The 15,857-nt window shown below is 37.9% G+C and overlaps 1 protein-coding gene across 6 annotated transcripts in view; it reads left to right on the top strand.

The window, feature by feature from the left end:
- mast4 (microtubule associated serine/threonine kinase family member 4) overlaps nucleotides 1-15,857 on the top strand; it is a 172,582-nt gene that overhangs the window by 18,580 nt on the left and 138,145 nt on the right. The window lies entirely within an intron of this gene.

The raw sequence follows: 15,857 nt of genomic DNA on the forward strand, positions 1-15,857 counted from the left end.
GCATTTGTATGGAAAACTCCACAATGCACAGCTCTGCAAGCCACTCCCATTAATCAGAACATTGCTCAGATATGCTATTTGGTATATAAAACCATGTTAGTATAACAAAGAAAATAGAAAAACTCACTTTATAGTCAGACGTCTGGTTATCCCTGCAGGCTTTGACTGTAGCTTCCAGTTTAGGATTCTAAAATATGTATCCCAGACGCCGCTGTCCATATACGGTACGAAGCTTGGTGCGGAGCAAGCGTCATTCAGTTTCTGATTTATTTTTGAGAGTGCTTGGCCAAAAATGTATACTCCCAAAGAAGAAAATGCTGCATCCTGCACACAAACGCATCCACCGCACAATATGTATACTCCACAGACGTGTTGGCTCAGTGCTTGTGCTTGTAAGCCGAAACACGTATGTGAAATAAACACGCCCAAACACGTGCAAAGTACCTCTCTTGCCCGGGACCATTCACCAAACAAACGTCCATATATCCTGATCTGATGCGGAAATGTTATACAAAAGCACACTGTGAGAGTACAGGCAGCACTACTAGTCCATCCAAGCTCGAGCCAGTCCGGGCTTCTCTACGCAGCAGAGGGTTGTGGCATCTTCCCCGGGCTCCTCTTCGCAGCCAAAGCCCAGGCCCCGGCCTACTACTCGGGCTTCTGTTCCTCCATCTGCCTCAGCTCTTTGCTGTATTGTGGCTCATAAAGGTGCCACGAACAGCAGATTAGAGCATCACGCTTGCGTAATCACCCTCTTTCATATCATATCGATTACCTTCTGCTATTATTGTAACATGAAGTCTGTCTCGCTTCACAACGTCTGTTAGCTTAGCTTAGCATAAAGATGGCGGCTGATTGTTTTTTTTTTTCGGTGGCGTGTTTTTCTGCCAAATTTCCAATTTTTCAAATTGCGCGTTTGCCGAACTAGAAACCTCCAGATGCACGTCAACGTGACTTATCATTGAAGTCACTCGCGCGTGACACCTCTACCGTGGCTGGTCTGAACGCAGCATTACACCCTCGACAAAGATACAGCAGTTCCTTCTTTCAATGACGCAAAATGACGATTTTTAGATGATTAAAAGAAGGAAGTGCAACACTGAAATCTTTATTTCTCCCGGGAAATTGAGGGAATGATGCTCGACCATTCAAAAACATGACTGGGGTTCTAACGATACAAAACTTAACGCAAATCGGTAAAGTGTCCGTTTAAATTGCAGTTTTAACAAAGCTTTAAAGGACTCTAAATGATCCCAATAGAGGCATAAGGGTCTTATCTAGCAAACAATAGTCATTTTGACAAGAAAAGAGGACAAGAGGACGTGATATACAGCCCCTCATGAGAAAACAAACATAAGGGACTATCCATATGTTTTACCCTTGACCTTGTGTGAGTCTTTAAACGAGCCTGAGAACGTTTTTCCCCTTCCTGTTGTCAAATGCTTAATCTAACTGCTAAAATTACGAACAGAGGTCAATAACTTGTGTTTCTCATTTTAGAACGGATTTGAATATAGGAGAAAGTTACTTCCTTATGTCCCACAATAGAGTCAAATACTGGATTAGTTGTTGAATGTTGCCTCTCCTCGGTGAGATAAAGTTTGTTTGTTTAAGTATGGCCCAACACTCCATGAGTAACCAAAGTCAGTAGTTCTCACGGGAGGCATCCCAAAAAACGTATCTTGATGTTTTCTGGGAAAAAAGAGAGCATCATAGTTAGCACACTGTTCCACTCAAATAAATAGTATGGAATATTAAAATATACTTGTACCAATATAGAATATACAGTATAAAGTATCATGACAGTGAATAAATTGATGACGCTGTGGTATACTGTAGTAATGGTATCAAAGTACTTTTATATGTAAACAATGGTACTAAAATGTACATAGCATAGAATTTATGTAATACTGTACTTCAAAGTATTTCCAAGAATATCATGGTACATATCCCAAATATACATAACTAAACATTTATGCATTTGGCAGATGCTGTTATCCAAAGCGACTTGCAGTGCATTCCTTGTGTCTTTCCTGGGTTCGAACCCATGCCCTTTTGCGCGTCTAACGCAAGGCTCTATTATTAAGAAATGTGCCAAAAATGAGTTGTTGAATTTTCTTGTGACTTTGACCCTTCCCGAGGGAGAGTATAAAGTTTAAAATTGAAAAACAATCATGTCCACAGAGACAAGAGAATGTTGTTTACTTGAATCCTTTTGTGTATGGCTTTAAAACATTTAAAGTAACTCTTTCTAAGTAACCAGTACTGCATATTAAATGGTTTGCTCAATGTCTATTCAGAGAGAGATGATGCTTATTAATATTTCTGCATGATAAAACATCACAGTACTTCATAACAGAATGAATTAATGACGAATCCTGATTGATGTGTCATGCAGGGTTACTCATAAGGCAACAGAGTGTGGAAAATATGCAGGGTCCTTCAGTGAGAAATATATTTTCGTGTAAAATCCTCTCCCGTGGGATCATTAATGTTGTGATGATCCTGTGGGTAGTAGCAGTTTTAATGTTTTAGATGACCTTACAAAACAGTAATGTGGTAGTCATAAAAAATAAGGGTGTTGTTTGGCACAAAAAAGCATTTCTTAATTACACCATATTTTTAATCAAAATTTTTGTACCATTTATTTTCTTCTTTTTACATTTATATTTCGATCCCATGACATTTGAATTGCTCTACCAGTTGAGCTTCATAAACCATTTTCTTTTTTTATTTTATTTTTATTAACTTTGTATTACAATTATATAAATGCAGTCTATATCTATTTGAAACCTGTTTGTACTATTTAACTATTTGAACTCTGCTGGTTAGAAAGGCATACTTAGACCTTTGGCTCTTGCGTGTGTAGTCTCTGTAGAGGCTTGTGTTTTGGTGGCTGGATGTTCTTGTTTGTTTAGCAGAGTACTGTCAGTTTTGCCTCATCAGCTGCATGTAGATACAGGCATCTATACTTTTACAGACACGTAATTTCTGTATAGTTTGATGTGGTGTGGTTATTTTCCACACTGATGGATTTAAAGAGATGAAAAACTGCTTTCACTGTCTGTTTCTGCTCCACGCTTTCCTGACACTATATGCACTGCTACCTCAAAATGTGAAATGCCTGAATTAAAACAACTGAGCTATGTTTCCTTGACCCTCTGAACATGACATTATATAATCGTGTCATCTAGGGGGTTGGCACACAATTTTCTCGGTTTGTATCGATTCATTATTTCTTAAGCCTGCATATGTTGTCACATCTGTTGCACAAGCCTGCACATGTGGCTTGTTTTTCAATTGCAGTTCTTCCCAGTACTGTATATATTTAAGCATGAGTGGAAGTGCTGATAATATAAAATAAATAAATAAATAATATACACAATTTCATTATGACATCATTTTCATTAAAGATAGGGATCACATTTTGAAAAATGCTAACGGTAGCCACCTAGCAATGAAATCACGATCCCACCCTCCAGTCAAATCGCCATCAAAAGTCACGCCTCTTTCAAAACACATGAACACACACAGATCAGACGGTCACATCTCATGTCTCATTCACCAGTGAGAAAACTTTGCAGTACAAAGTAAATAACTTTTCCAAAATAACCAACATAAACAACTGGTTTACATCAGAATTAGTTAAAGCAGTGGTTCTCAAACTGGGGGCCTCGAGATAGTGCGAGGGGGGCCCCAGCTTTATGATATTTTATAAAATAAATTAATTTATCATGACTTCTGTGGAATTAAACCTAAAAAAATAAGGCTACTAACCAACAACACTACTTTGTATCATTCAATATGTTTTGTTTAATTAAAAGTTGAGTTTTAGAACAGTGTTTTGTCATAAATTTTCTTTGAGGGGGCTGCGAAGGAATGCGCCGTACACATGGGGGGCCGCACGCTAAAAAAGTTTGAGAACCACTGAGTTAAAGCACACTTTCGGTTGTGTAGACGTAGTAACTATATCGTTACGCTAATCTGTAATTGAACACACATTTCGTAAGCAACACAATGTTTCATCAAAGTAGAATATCTCAATCCATCTCAATACAAACATATCACGTACCTACCTTACCAAAATAAACAATGCAATGACCCTTTCATACCCTTTGCCTCTTGCAGCTTTTTGCATCTCGTAGTAAAGTGAAGTTACCGATGTTAATTTGGGCTTTTGCTCTTTGCTGATCCAGGCAGTTTTTGCTGTTGTTGTTATGAAAGATGTCTTTCGTTTTGTGGCTCTTGTGCAGGTTGTCAATTTAGCAGAAAAGTTCTCGCTGTTTACAGACAGGAGGTGAGCGCATGTGAACGCGCCGATGACGTATGGTGTCTGCGTGGACTAGCTGCGCGGTGGGCATTCAAATTACGCTTCCGTATGAGGGACATAAAAAGGCAACGTCCGTTTGGACCGAAATCTATGATTGGTTTTCCTATCAGGATGTGAGGAGACTTTTAACCAGCGTAACTAAAAATGTTTCAGGATCAAATGTGTTACCCTACCTTTAAGGTGGGGTTTACTTAGCAAATTGTGTCAATGTAATATCTGTAATTTATAATAATTGCAGTGAGAATAGGAACATTATGATAACAACAACTATTTATGTAAATTGTTGTAAAAATTGTTTTCTAAACAATTACAAGTAACATATTGATATAGAAGTCTGCTTATGTGTGGTCAGAAGCGTGCATATTGACTATTTTACATTGACTTTGAAAGTGTTTCCCTAATCCGAATTAAGAGTTCAGACTGTACAGTGCTCTTGGCCAGTCCAAAATGTTAAGAAACCCTCTAACCTGAACATTTAAGTAGTAAAAGTGAAGTTTTACCTTTCTTAAGAAAGTATTTAGATGTGATGTACACCGTTATTAGGCAACTATGAGTGTGCAGAATTATTATGCAACTACATGAAAAACAAAGATTTTCCTGTCACACATGTTTATTTTGACCTGTTAAAGTGAGAATAATAAAGAAATTCAAAATTTCCAAAGAAACATTTCTGAAATTTCTGAAAAAAAATCCTCAGTGACCAATAGGGGTGGCACGGTTCAATAAAAAAATCCGAACCGTTCGGTTTGCTTGTCTCGGTTCGGAGCGTGTGTGCGTCGCACGGTTCGACGGTTCATGACATGCGCAATGTATTTTTTATTTTTATTTGACCTTTTATTTAATCAGGAAAATCTCTCTGAGATTCAAAATCTCTTTCACAGGAGAGTCCTGAATGTATGTATGTAGCCTCGTGCCCTGCATGTGACCTCAGATAGCGTGGTTTCCTTTCGCGAATCGCACGAAAGAAGAGGTGACTAGTGTGGAGAGTGAGTGCTGCAGGTCATGTTACATGTAAAAATGGCAAGTGGGAAGGATGTCTGCCCGGAGTTGGAGGATGCGCCAGCGTCGTATAAGTTTGGTGTGTGGAAACATTTTTTATTTCATGTTACCTATGATGACAGCAGAAATAAAACAATAGATAGAACTGCAGTCTATGGGTTGAATGTGTTCGAACAGCCACACGCGACAGCCTTCTCTCCGCCCATTTATCTAATCTGAGGTACTGAACACATTGTTTTAACGTTACGTCTTTTCTAACTTCTGCCACAAACACACGGTGAATAGAGCCATTTTTAGCCTTTCATTGATAAAACGAAAGCGGCTGATTTCCGCTTAGTTTCATTTTGCTAGCGTGTGAAAGTTGCGCAATCTTATTTAATAAATTGCCCTTCAAAGTAATCATGACAGAAGTGGTCAAAGGTGACAGATTTTTAATATTATAGGTGTAAACGTTATGTTTCTCTCTCATCCACATATACTCTCTGCAGTATTTAAGCAGCCTCTCAGTGATAAATCTTAGAGCTACACTGAAGTTGGCAGTTTGATAAATGCAAGTTATCTTTGTGTGCTAAAAAGGCACATAAGTTCATGTAGATGGCAATACACATTCTCTTTTTTTGCCAAATAAATGTAAAGCATTTTGAAATCATCAATGTCTGCCCTCTTGCTGTATCAAAATCTCACCTGGCTTTCCTCAGAGATGGTCCCAATAACGTGCTTAAAGTCAAATTCAGTTTGTGCATGATTACATGATAAAACTTTTTAATACTGTATCCTAAAATATGGATAGTTAATACATTAATTAGATAATAAATTTCTGAAGTGTTAAAAAATTAAAAGAAAAAATAACAACAAGAACCGTACTGAATCGAGAACCATGACCATAAAACCGTGATACGAACCGAACCGAGGGTTTTGTGAACTGTGCCACCCCTAGTGACCAATATAGCCACCCTTCTTTTTGATAACAGTCACAAGCCTTCCATTCACGGAGTCAATCAGTTTCTTGATCTGGTCAGAATCAACTTTTTGTGCAGCCGCAACCACAGCCTCCCAGACACTGTTCAGAGAGGTGTACTGTTTACCTTCACTGTAAATGTCCTGCTTAAGAAGTAGGGGTGGGACAAAAAATCGTTTCTTAGATGAATCGCGATTCGGACGTGGGCCGATTCTGAATCGATTCACAAATGTCAAGAATCGATTCTTAAATGTTAGTTTACAAAATACGTTATCAGAACCAAAAGGTGGAACTCATCTGGGGGAGCGGTGCTCCACACGGACAACTTAAGAGAGTGCGCACTGCACGAGCGCATAGCGGAGCTTACAAGAGCAAAAGAGAAAGAAATAATATCTAGAACAGCCCTGTTTGAGGCTGTTTACACTTGGTATTAAGATGTGTTTTCATCGATCGGATCACAAGTGGACGAGAGAGACACATTACGTTTACACCTGGTATTTAAATCCGTCTCTTTTGTCCACTTTCGACCGCTTCTGTGCTGAATACTATGAGGGGGTGGTCTGTGAGACGGTGGGCGAGTCTCTCTGCTGTCATTCAAACCCGAGCGGGAGTAATTATGAGTTTATATGGATGCAAACTAATATTATGTCGGAGTGCACTGCTTGTTTAGCAAGTAAACATGCTGCACAGTGTTTTGTACATGAGTATGTAAGAGCTTTCTTTGAATTTTCAGCGCAATTGATGAAATAGGATCGCGCAACTTTCACACGCTTTCAAAACGAAACTACGGAGAGATCAGCCGCTTAGTTTTATCAATGAAAGGCTAAAAATAGCGCTGTTCACCGAATGTTCACGCCAGAAGTCAAAAAAAGACGTAAAACTTGTGTTTAATACCTCAGATTAGATAAATGGGCGGAGAGAAGGCGGTCGCGTGTGGCTGTTCGAACGCATTCAACCACATGTGCGTTCCGCAACTCCAAAGCGATCCGATCGAAAGTGGTTTCGACCACCTCTGGATGTGGTTGAAAGTGGTCGAAAGTGGACGAGCTCAAAACGTTTTGAACACCGTTTACACCTGGCATTAACGTCGTCCACTTGTGATCCGATCGACGAAAACACATGTTAATGCCAAGTGTAAACAGCCTCTTTGACTCATTCTAAACTGCAAGAAAACAAGATACACTTTGGGATAGTCTTGCTCTGCCTTTTCTCTGTTCAGTGAGCGGCAGGGAGAAACAGCACATTTAATTTAATGACTCTAAGTTCTGACTGTGCTATAGCGTTTCCCTAAACCATCCACTAACTGTTTAGATATAACATAAATATACTTATGTAAAAATATGCACATAGTTTGTTATTCAGTCGCTGGATGCGCTGCATTATATAAATACAGTAATACTGCCGATCACTGTGTATAATGATGATGCTAGACGCACGTCAGTTCGTGGAAGTTAATGACGGTTAACATATAGAACTAATATGTCACGTTTAATTACTATTTTTACTGGTTTTAATGTCTTACAACAGAAACAGGACATATATGTATATAAGGATGACATTATTTATCCCTTAGCTGCATTAAAGTACAGTGTATGACAGTTCAGAGACTAGTAGCAAAAGCGCAAACATTAACCTGGATTTGAGAGCAAACGTGAGGTAATGTCGTCACAGATATGCAAATTAGTACGTCAAGAATCGATTCTGAATCGAATCGGGACCCTAAGAATCGATTCTGGATCGATTTACGAGGGTCCAAGCGATTCCCACCCCTATTAAGAAGGGCCCAAAAGTTCTCAATAGGGTTTGAGTCAGGTGAAGAAAGGGGCCATGTCATCAGTTTTTCATCTTTTAGGCCTTTACTGGCCAGCCACGCAACGGAGTACTTTGGTGCATGTGATGGAGTGTTGTCTTGCATAAAAATCAAAGCCTTCTTGAAAGATGCAGACTTTTTCCTGTACCACTGCTTGAAGAAAGTATCTTCTAAAAATTGGCGGTAGGTCTGAGAGTTGATTTTGATTCCATTTTCAACCCGAAAAGGTCCAACTAGCTCATCTTTAATAATACCTGCCTATACCAGTACCCCACCTCCACCTTGCTGCCGTCTGAGTCGAAGTGGAGCTCTGTGTCCGTTAGTGATCCAACCACTGGCCCATCCATCTGGTCTGTCAAGAGTCACTCTCATCTCATCAGTCCACAAAACCTTTTAAAAATAAAAATCTTCATATATTTCTTGGCACATTGTTGACGTTTCAGCTTCTGTGTCCTGTTCAGAGGTGGTTGGGTTTGAGCCTTTCTTACCTTTGACAGTCCAGGTAGGTTGCAGCTGTGGAATATATGGCAGCACTGGATGATAATGTGTTCCTGGTAGCGCTATGACCCTGTTGACTATTTGCAACAAAACGTCTGATGGTTCTGTGATCACGCTCCAAAATCTTAGATATTTCAAGAGTGCTGCATCCCACTGAAATACTTTTTACAATTTTTGACTTTTCAGAGTCAGTTAAATCTTTTTTTTTTTTGTCCATTTTTCTTTAGGAGAACAATCTTCCTAATAATTATGCACACCTTAATATAGGGTGTTAATTTATTTCAGCCATACCCTACCTCGTAACAACACATATCACCTGATATGCATTAAATCCAATCAGCATTCAAGTTTATACAACTTTGAGGTGGAAAGTATGGACAAACTGAAGATATCGTCAAAATCATCACTTGCTTAATATTTCTGCACACAGTATTTACATTTGGTGGACGCTTTTATTCAACACGACTTAGGGTGCATTCAAGATGTACATTTTTATCATATGTGTGTGATCCCCTGGGGATCAAACCCATGACCTTTGTGTTGCTAATGCTATAGCAATGCTCAACCAGCTGAGCAACAGGAATCCACAAAACTCTGAATTCTTCTTTCATTATGAAAGTATGTTTTGTTTTTATTTTCTTGGCTTCATTGTTAATTGACTGATATGGATTTTTTACTGACCACTATCTACATGTGTCATTGTGTTCCCTTTTGAGGGAACTTTTGCTGCGTCGCTGTAGTGCCGCTCTGGGAACGCCCCCCATTGTGAGGATATATCCAATTCAATAGTGGGCGTAATGGTAAAGCGGGAGCCAGGAAGTATAAAAGGCAACCTAAAAAACGGCCATTGCTAGCTGAAATATTTAGAAGCAGGCGTTACAGTGACGCGGAACGTATGCCAAGGAAGATGCAGCACATCTTTCCCTTCTCAGGGAACAAGGTTACATGCATAACCTGAGACGTACCCTTTCGAGGGAACTTGCGCTGCGTCACCGTAGTGATGCTCTGGGAACGGTATATCCAATCCGCCCGACTACAAGTGCCTGTCTGTGTGTAAAATTTTCTATGTACTTCTCTGTCCATTTATTATTCCACATCATTATCTACTTGTATTATCTCTTCCTTGTTAATTGTACACTGTAAAGCGTTATTAAGCTCTGGAAAGGCGTTATATAAATGCACAGTAAACAATAGCGCAACATGCATTGACCTTCTGCTAACATGACTTGCTGATAAGAAATTAGAGTTTGAAAACCGACATCATTACACATCATTCATCATTAATCCAAGTAATAAGAATGACGAGAGACATTTTTCTACTCATGTAAGCACGTATGTAAGTGAAACAGCAAAACATTAAACAATAGTGGTACTGCAACATGCGTTAGCCGTGTGCTAACAAGTGAACTAGACATTCAGAACACTTTGGAGAAAATAAACGCATAACACAATAATCTTACTTACAGGTTGTGGTTAGGAGACGCATGTTGGTTTAAATATAGTGGGTACTGAACCATCTTTCGTTGCCAAATGTTTATCAAATCCCACCTTGAACTCGCCGAGATTGAAGAAGCCATTATCAGCGAAATAGTGGAAACACAACAAAAGGGTTTTATTGTAACCAGAGGCGGACAAGTATTTTTACTTAATACAAAAAAGTAAAGTATTCATATTTTATCAGTATTTTTTTTTTAAACATACATTCCAAAGCATATTATCATAATTTTTACTCCACTACATTTCATAATTTAAAGTTTTTGGTTTATATTTAATATTTAAGTACATTAAACATAATTTTTTTTACTTTTCCTTAAGTAAAAAGTACTTTCGTACTTTTACTCAAGAAAAGTAAAAGTACACAATTTTTATGTAATTGGGTATTAAATCAATTTAATATGCAATGTAAAAGGAATACACAGTATGATTCTATGCTTTAGAATGTAGTGAACATTTTTTTGTGAAGTAAATTTTTCCCCAAGACAAACAGTTTGCTAAAAGCACAGATGCTTGGAAAATGTAACTAAAATACTCAAGTAGTGTCCACCTCTGATTGTAACGTTACTGCTGTGATATTGTGGAAAAAAATCAATTTTAACAACAGATTCTTCACATCTTCATCCTTTGGTCATGAAAACGACACAAAATTGCCTTTACAGCTCAAAACACAGTGGGCCCTATCTTGCACCCAGCGCAATTGACTTTGTCAGTGACGCATGTATCATTTCGTATTTTGCACTGGCGCACAGCGCATTTTTACCTCCACAGACGCACGTCGGCAAACTAGGGAATGAACTTGCGCTCCCTGGGCGGTTCAGCGCAAAAAAGGAGGCGTGCTCCGGCGCAAACCATCTCTTATGCTATTTTGCAGTTTCAAAAAACAATTGCGCTACTAACCAAAAAAAACTAGTCTAAAGTCAGTGGCGCGTTGCGCGTAGTTCATTATGCTATTTTAAAGGCGCATGCTTGACCATTATGTATAGCGTGCACAACGCGCATTGCTTACCTGATCTACACAGATGCAACAGATATTTTTGCAAATCATAAATTGTTACAATAAAAAATATTAATACATGAGATAAGGGAAATCATTGTGGCAGCGTTAAACAATTATCATGCAAATAACGATTAAAATATTTCCATAAGTTTGTTGTATGGCTGTATAACGTTTATTTTATCTAAATAATAATTAAAATGTTTTCATAAGAAACCTTAATGTATATGAACTTGATTTGTAAGTGTACTTTGGGGTTGGACATTGCTTGTGTTTCTTGGGTCCGATTTCAAAGCCCCCAAACCCTTTTAGCGGTGAGGGTGGACACAGCGATGTCCTCCTGTGTGCCCGATTTATGCTGGCAAGCTTGGGATCCGCCCGTCTCCTGACATCATTGTAGTGCTTGGTCCAGCTGATGAGACAATTGCGGCTATTTCCTCTCACGCCTGTTTAACCGACGCTGATTTGGGCGGGTTTCTCCCATCCCCATACAAAACAACTTCTCTGTCTTTGACTGCTCTTACAAGAACGTCGGTCTCCTCGGCTGTGAACCGCTCCTGGCGTGCGCTTGTCAAATCCGTCATAATAATAGCAACCCGCCATGGAACTTGCGCCCTTGCGTTTAAAGGGAATGTTGGATAGCGTTCTGATTGGTTTATTTGACGTTATGCCCAAACCACACCTATGAATAATGAACCTACTTCAGACCAACCCCTTATTGATTTGCGCCCAGCGCAAGACTTATTTCTCCCGCCGGGAAAATAGCAACAGCACCCAAGATCCGCCCACAAAGTCACTTGCGCTTTGCGCTTCGGACTTGCGTTTCAGATCGTTAAAATAGGGCCCATTGTCTTCTCGACACTTCTCGAAGGTTTTGTGGGCAGGTCGGGGTTTTCATTTCTCACGAGCAAGACTATAGGCGGAGATTATGCAAAGTATTATTGCTTCATATGTAGAGAGGCAACAGGTCGGAGATTCGAAAATAATATGACTCATTAATTTGGTTAAGAGTCGACTCCCTACTTTAGAAACCAATAACTTTATTTATTGTGCACTTTTGGGGTTAACAACCTTTCACATTGTTTACATTGATGGACAGCTACATGACACACTGTGATAAAGGTAATTTTTGATATTGGATTTGACTGGAACTTTATATCAGTGCATATTAAACTTAAAGACATTTGCATTTATTTACCTGTTTATAAAAATAAACCTTCTGTTTTGGACATTAGTGTGTTTTGTAGTTGGATCCATTAGGCATGTGCTTTTAACTCAAACCCCTTCATGGGTCACAGAATACACATTTAAACTCTTTCATAGAAAGTGCTCTTCTGCATGGCTGAATGCCACTAGATAGCTGTGCTTCATAAGCATTTAGAAAAAATTGAATAATGTTGGTTTATTTTGGATCTTTTACTATAATACACACCTTTAATCCTCTTAAACAGGTCTGGACTAAGTGATCTGTCTGCTTGAGTTATGCTTTAATTATATAACTGATTATATCTGTCCCTTTGGAAGTCTGCCAAACAAGGGTGTAAATCCAGCAACGTTTTTATTTCAGTGTTTACAAAGAAGGTCATAAAAAGAATTCAAATTTATTTTTGATTTCTCACAGTCCTAACAGTAACTTTTAGATGTCATTGCCAAGTAATGCCATTGTTGACATTCAGGGATCAGGAAAATAATAAAATGTTACAAGTTACAATTAGTTTGACAGAATTTCTCTGACCATATAGAAGTACATTTATGCTGTAGCATGAATGAATCTCATGACTGCTGATTACTTCATATTACCCTACATTAGATAAATATTCCTATAGGTTAGTGTACTGACTGCATGGATTACTGGCATGTTAACATAATGTGAGGCTGAATTTTAATTTTTTTTTGTTTTTCACATCTGATTTACTGTATGTTAATGAAACAAAATATCTCATTTTACCAGCCGTAACTTTTTAAAAATCTAACTCCATAATACACCTCATACTAAACACTTTTGCAAAAAGGTAATTGAACCTATTTAGATATAATTTGGATTTATTTTTGTTATAGTCAGACATTTCTCTTCTTTTTTTGATGACAGAGACTTTAACAGGCCTATAAGACCGAATGCAATAAAATGTTTACTATGATACTCACTAAGATATCTATTTTAAGACATGTTAATGTGTATTTATCCGTAAACCGAAGCGAACATGGACTCATTTAGCTCTGTGCACACACGCTATTGTTGGGTAGGAAGCGCCGTGCCAAGCACATGATGCGCTTTCAAGTTCAAGGCTGCAGTCCAGTTCAACACAGTTAATCTCATCATCACAGTAAAAAGATCATTTCAAGAATAAAAACATGGTGTCGAGTACTGTTGTAAAACAGTACAAAGAGAAAAAGAAAGCCCAGTCTATAAGCATAGACTTTATTCAGTCCACAGAAAGACAAATACTACAGTAGGAACCTTCTTTCAGCCAACAATGAAATCATTATGTAAAGTTTGCAACGTATAATATTTTCTTAATATTTGTTTTTTTCAATGTGCTGTGCTGCAGCACAAAATAAACATGTCAATTAACATGAAATAATTTTTTTTAAGGAGTGAATGTGCTGTATTAAATTTACACACCCCTCTAGCTCTGCCACCTTATTGGAGTATTCCACTGTATTGCATAGATGGGTTGAACGTGCTGAAAGTCACAGAGAGAAAAGAGCTGAAGTCTCCCCTGCTGCCGTTTCATATGAAATTTAAAGGGGACTGAAGCGATCACGTATTCCTGTACAGTTTATGGGGCTAACATTCAACATTTTTAGGGGGGGCTGAGAAGAGTCTAAAGCCCCCCCCCCCCCCAAAAAATGACCTAACAACGCCTCTGCTTGGGGGCTTGTTTGGCTGTCTGTGACATGAATAAACACACAGTGTGCCTAAAAAGACCATTTAAGCATAAGAAGCTGTATTTGTAATGAAACTGCGTAGTAGATGCAGCATGTAGTGTGTCAATCATAGAAGTGGGCGGAACACTTAAGCAGGCCAAACGCTTTTAAAGGGGAAACATTCAAAAAGCTTAACGCTCCTAAAGGGGAAACACAAATCAGACTGTTTCAATCAGAGTAATAAAGATCATAAATGACTTAAATTTGTATGCTTTTTGGCAAAAATCTTGAGAACTATTATAAATACACTCCATAGAACATAATAAAGTAATACAATTTTAACATTAACAATTAAATGATTAAGGGACAGGAGCTTATGGGTATGCTTCATGACATTTTGTACTCAATTTTCTACTAAATTGTAAGTTTTATGAAGTGAAAATTATACATTTTAGTGTAACAAGGATTTTGGTGGTTGATGTTAAATGAACTACTGTAGGTTCTAACATTAGAAGTAATGTTTGGCCATGATTATTTAATTGTGTAGCTACGGACAATTTGGGGTTTACTGTGGCTGCTTCAGTTAGCCGGCTGTTCTTCTGTTGCCGATAGCCTTAGGGAAAACAAACTCATTTAAGTTTTGAACTCATCTAAATTTTGCTTTGCACAAATGGTTTTATCTCATCTCATAAAATAAATGGTAGTGGTTAAGTTGTGATTTAAGCATTAAAGTGCGCCTATGGTATGGGCAAACAAACTGATCTTTGGATAATTAACTTGGATACTTTTATCCATAATGAAAATGAATTTACTTTTATTCTATTAACAGAATATTAACCCTCTTTGTAAATGATTTAGGAAATGTTTCATTTTTTTTAGTTTTTGACATAACTGTACATCAAAGCACAGTAGTTAGAAGACATCTTTCAGTTTTCTACTCGTTTTTGATTGTGTGACCCTTAAACATGATACAGACAGAAACCTGTGGAGCATTTAGTCTCTGCATGATTTTTGTATTTGCTGCAAGATTGATGTTTTTGTCGGCTGTGAGAGGCTCATATTTTCTCCTGAAGCAGTTCACCTTGACTTGTCTTCCTGAGGCCTTTAGCAAATATGTTTTGGTCAGTTTGTTGAGTTGTAAGAGCACTCTGTAATGATATCACCATCTTTATTGTTCAACATGTTAGTCATTAACCAGGATTAATGTAAAGTGCAAAGCACAAACTCTTTTATATGTTTTGAACTTAAGTGTTAAACGGGTTTCACTTGTTTGTTCACTTGAATATGAAGTGTGTTGACATGGAAAATTTATTATAACCATGTATGATATTTATTCACCCAAGCATTGGGTGAGATGCACTATAAAGCAATAGTGTATGGTTTAAATGGCCCTTCTATATTACCACTCGTCGACCAGTTACAGACATATACATATTGCACTCAAAAATAGCAAGAGCTTTGGCAAAAATCTAAACCTTCAATCTAATCTAATCTGAAAGTGTACCAGCCTGGCTATTACATTAAGTATTTGAGAGAAATCTAAACTTTTCATTCAGCAATTAAGACCACCTGGGGTTCACTGGATGATGTCATATCATGATTGATTATATAACTTCTTAAAAAGGCCCATTCAAATTTTTTGACAAAAGTTTTGCAATTATCCTTAAATCAAAATAACTAGACAATGAAATTAGTGGAAAGTATAATGTCAAAAAAAAAAAACGTATAATTTATAAGTTATGTTAACTATATACTAGTTAAAAACGTAAAGTGCCCCTATTTCAGTGCTAAAAAACAACATTATTTTGTGTATTTGGTATAATACCATCTGTTTACGGGGTTTATGGTTAGGAAAACGCATTATTTTTAACATACCGTACATTTTTGTAGTTCCAGATATACT

The sequence above is a fragment of the Misgurnus anguillicaudatus genome, chromosome 22 (assembly GCF_027580225.2).
Source record: "Misgurnus anguillicaudatus chromosome 22, ASM2758022v2, whole genome shotgun sequence".
NCBI classification, from domain to species: domain Eukaryota; kingdom Metazoa; phylum Chordata; class Actinopteri; order Cypriniformes; family Cobitidae; genus Misgurnus; species Misgurnus anguillicaudatus.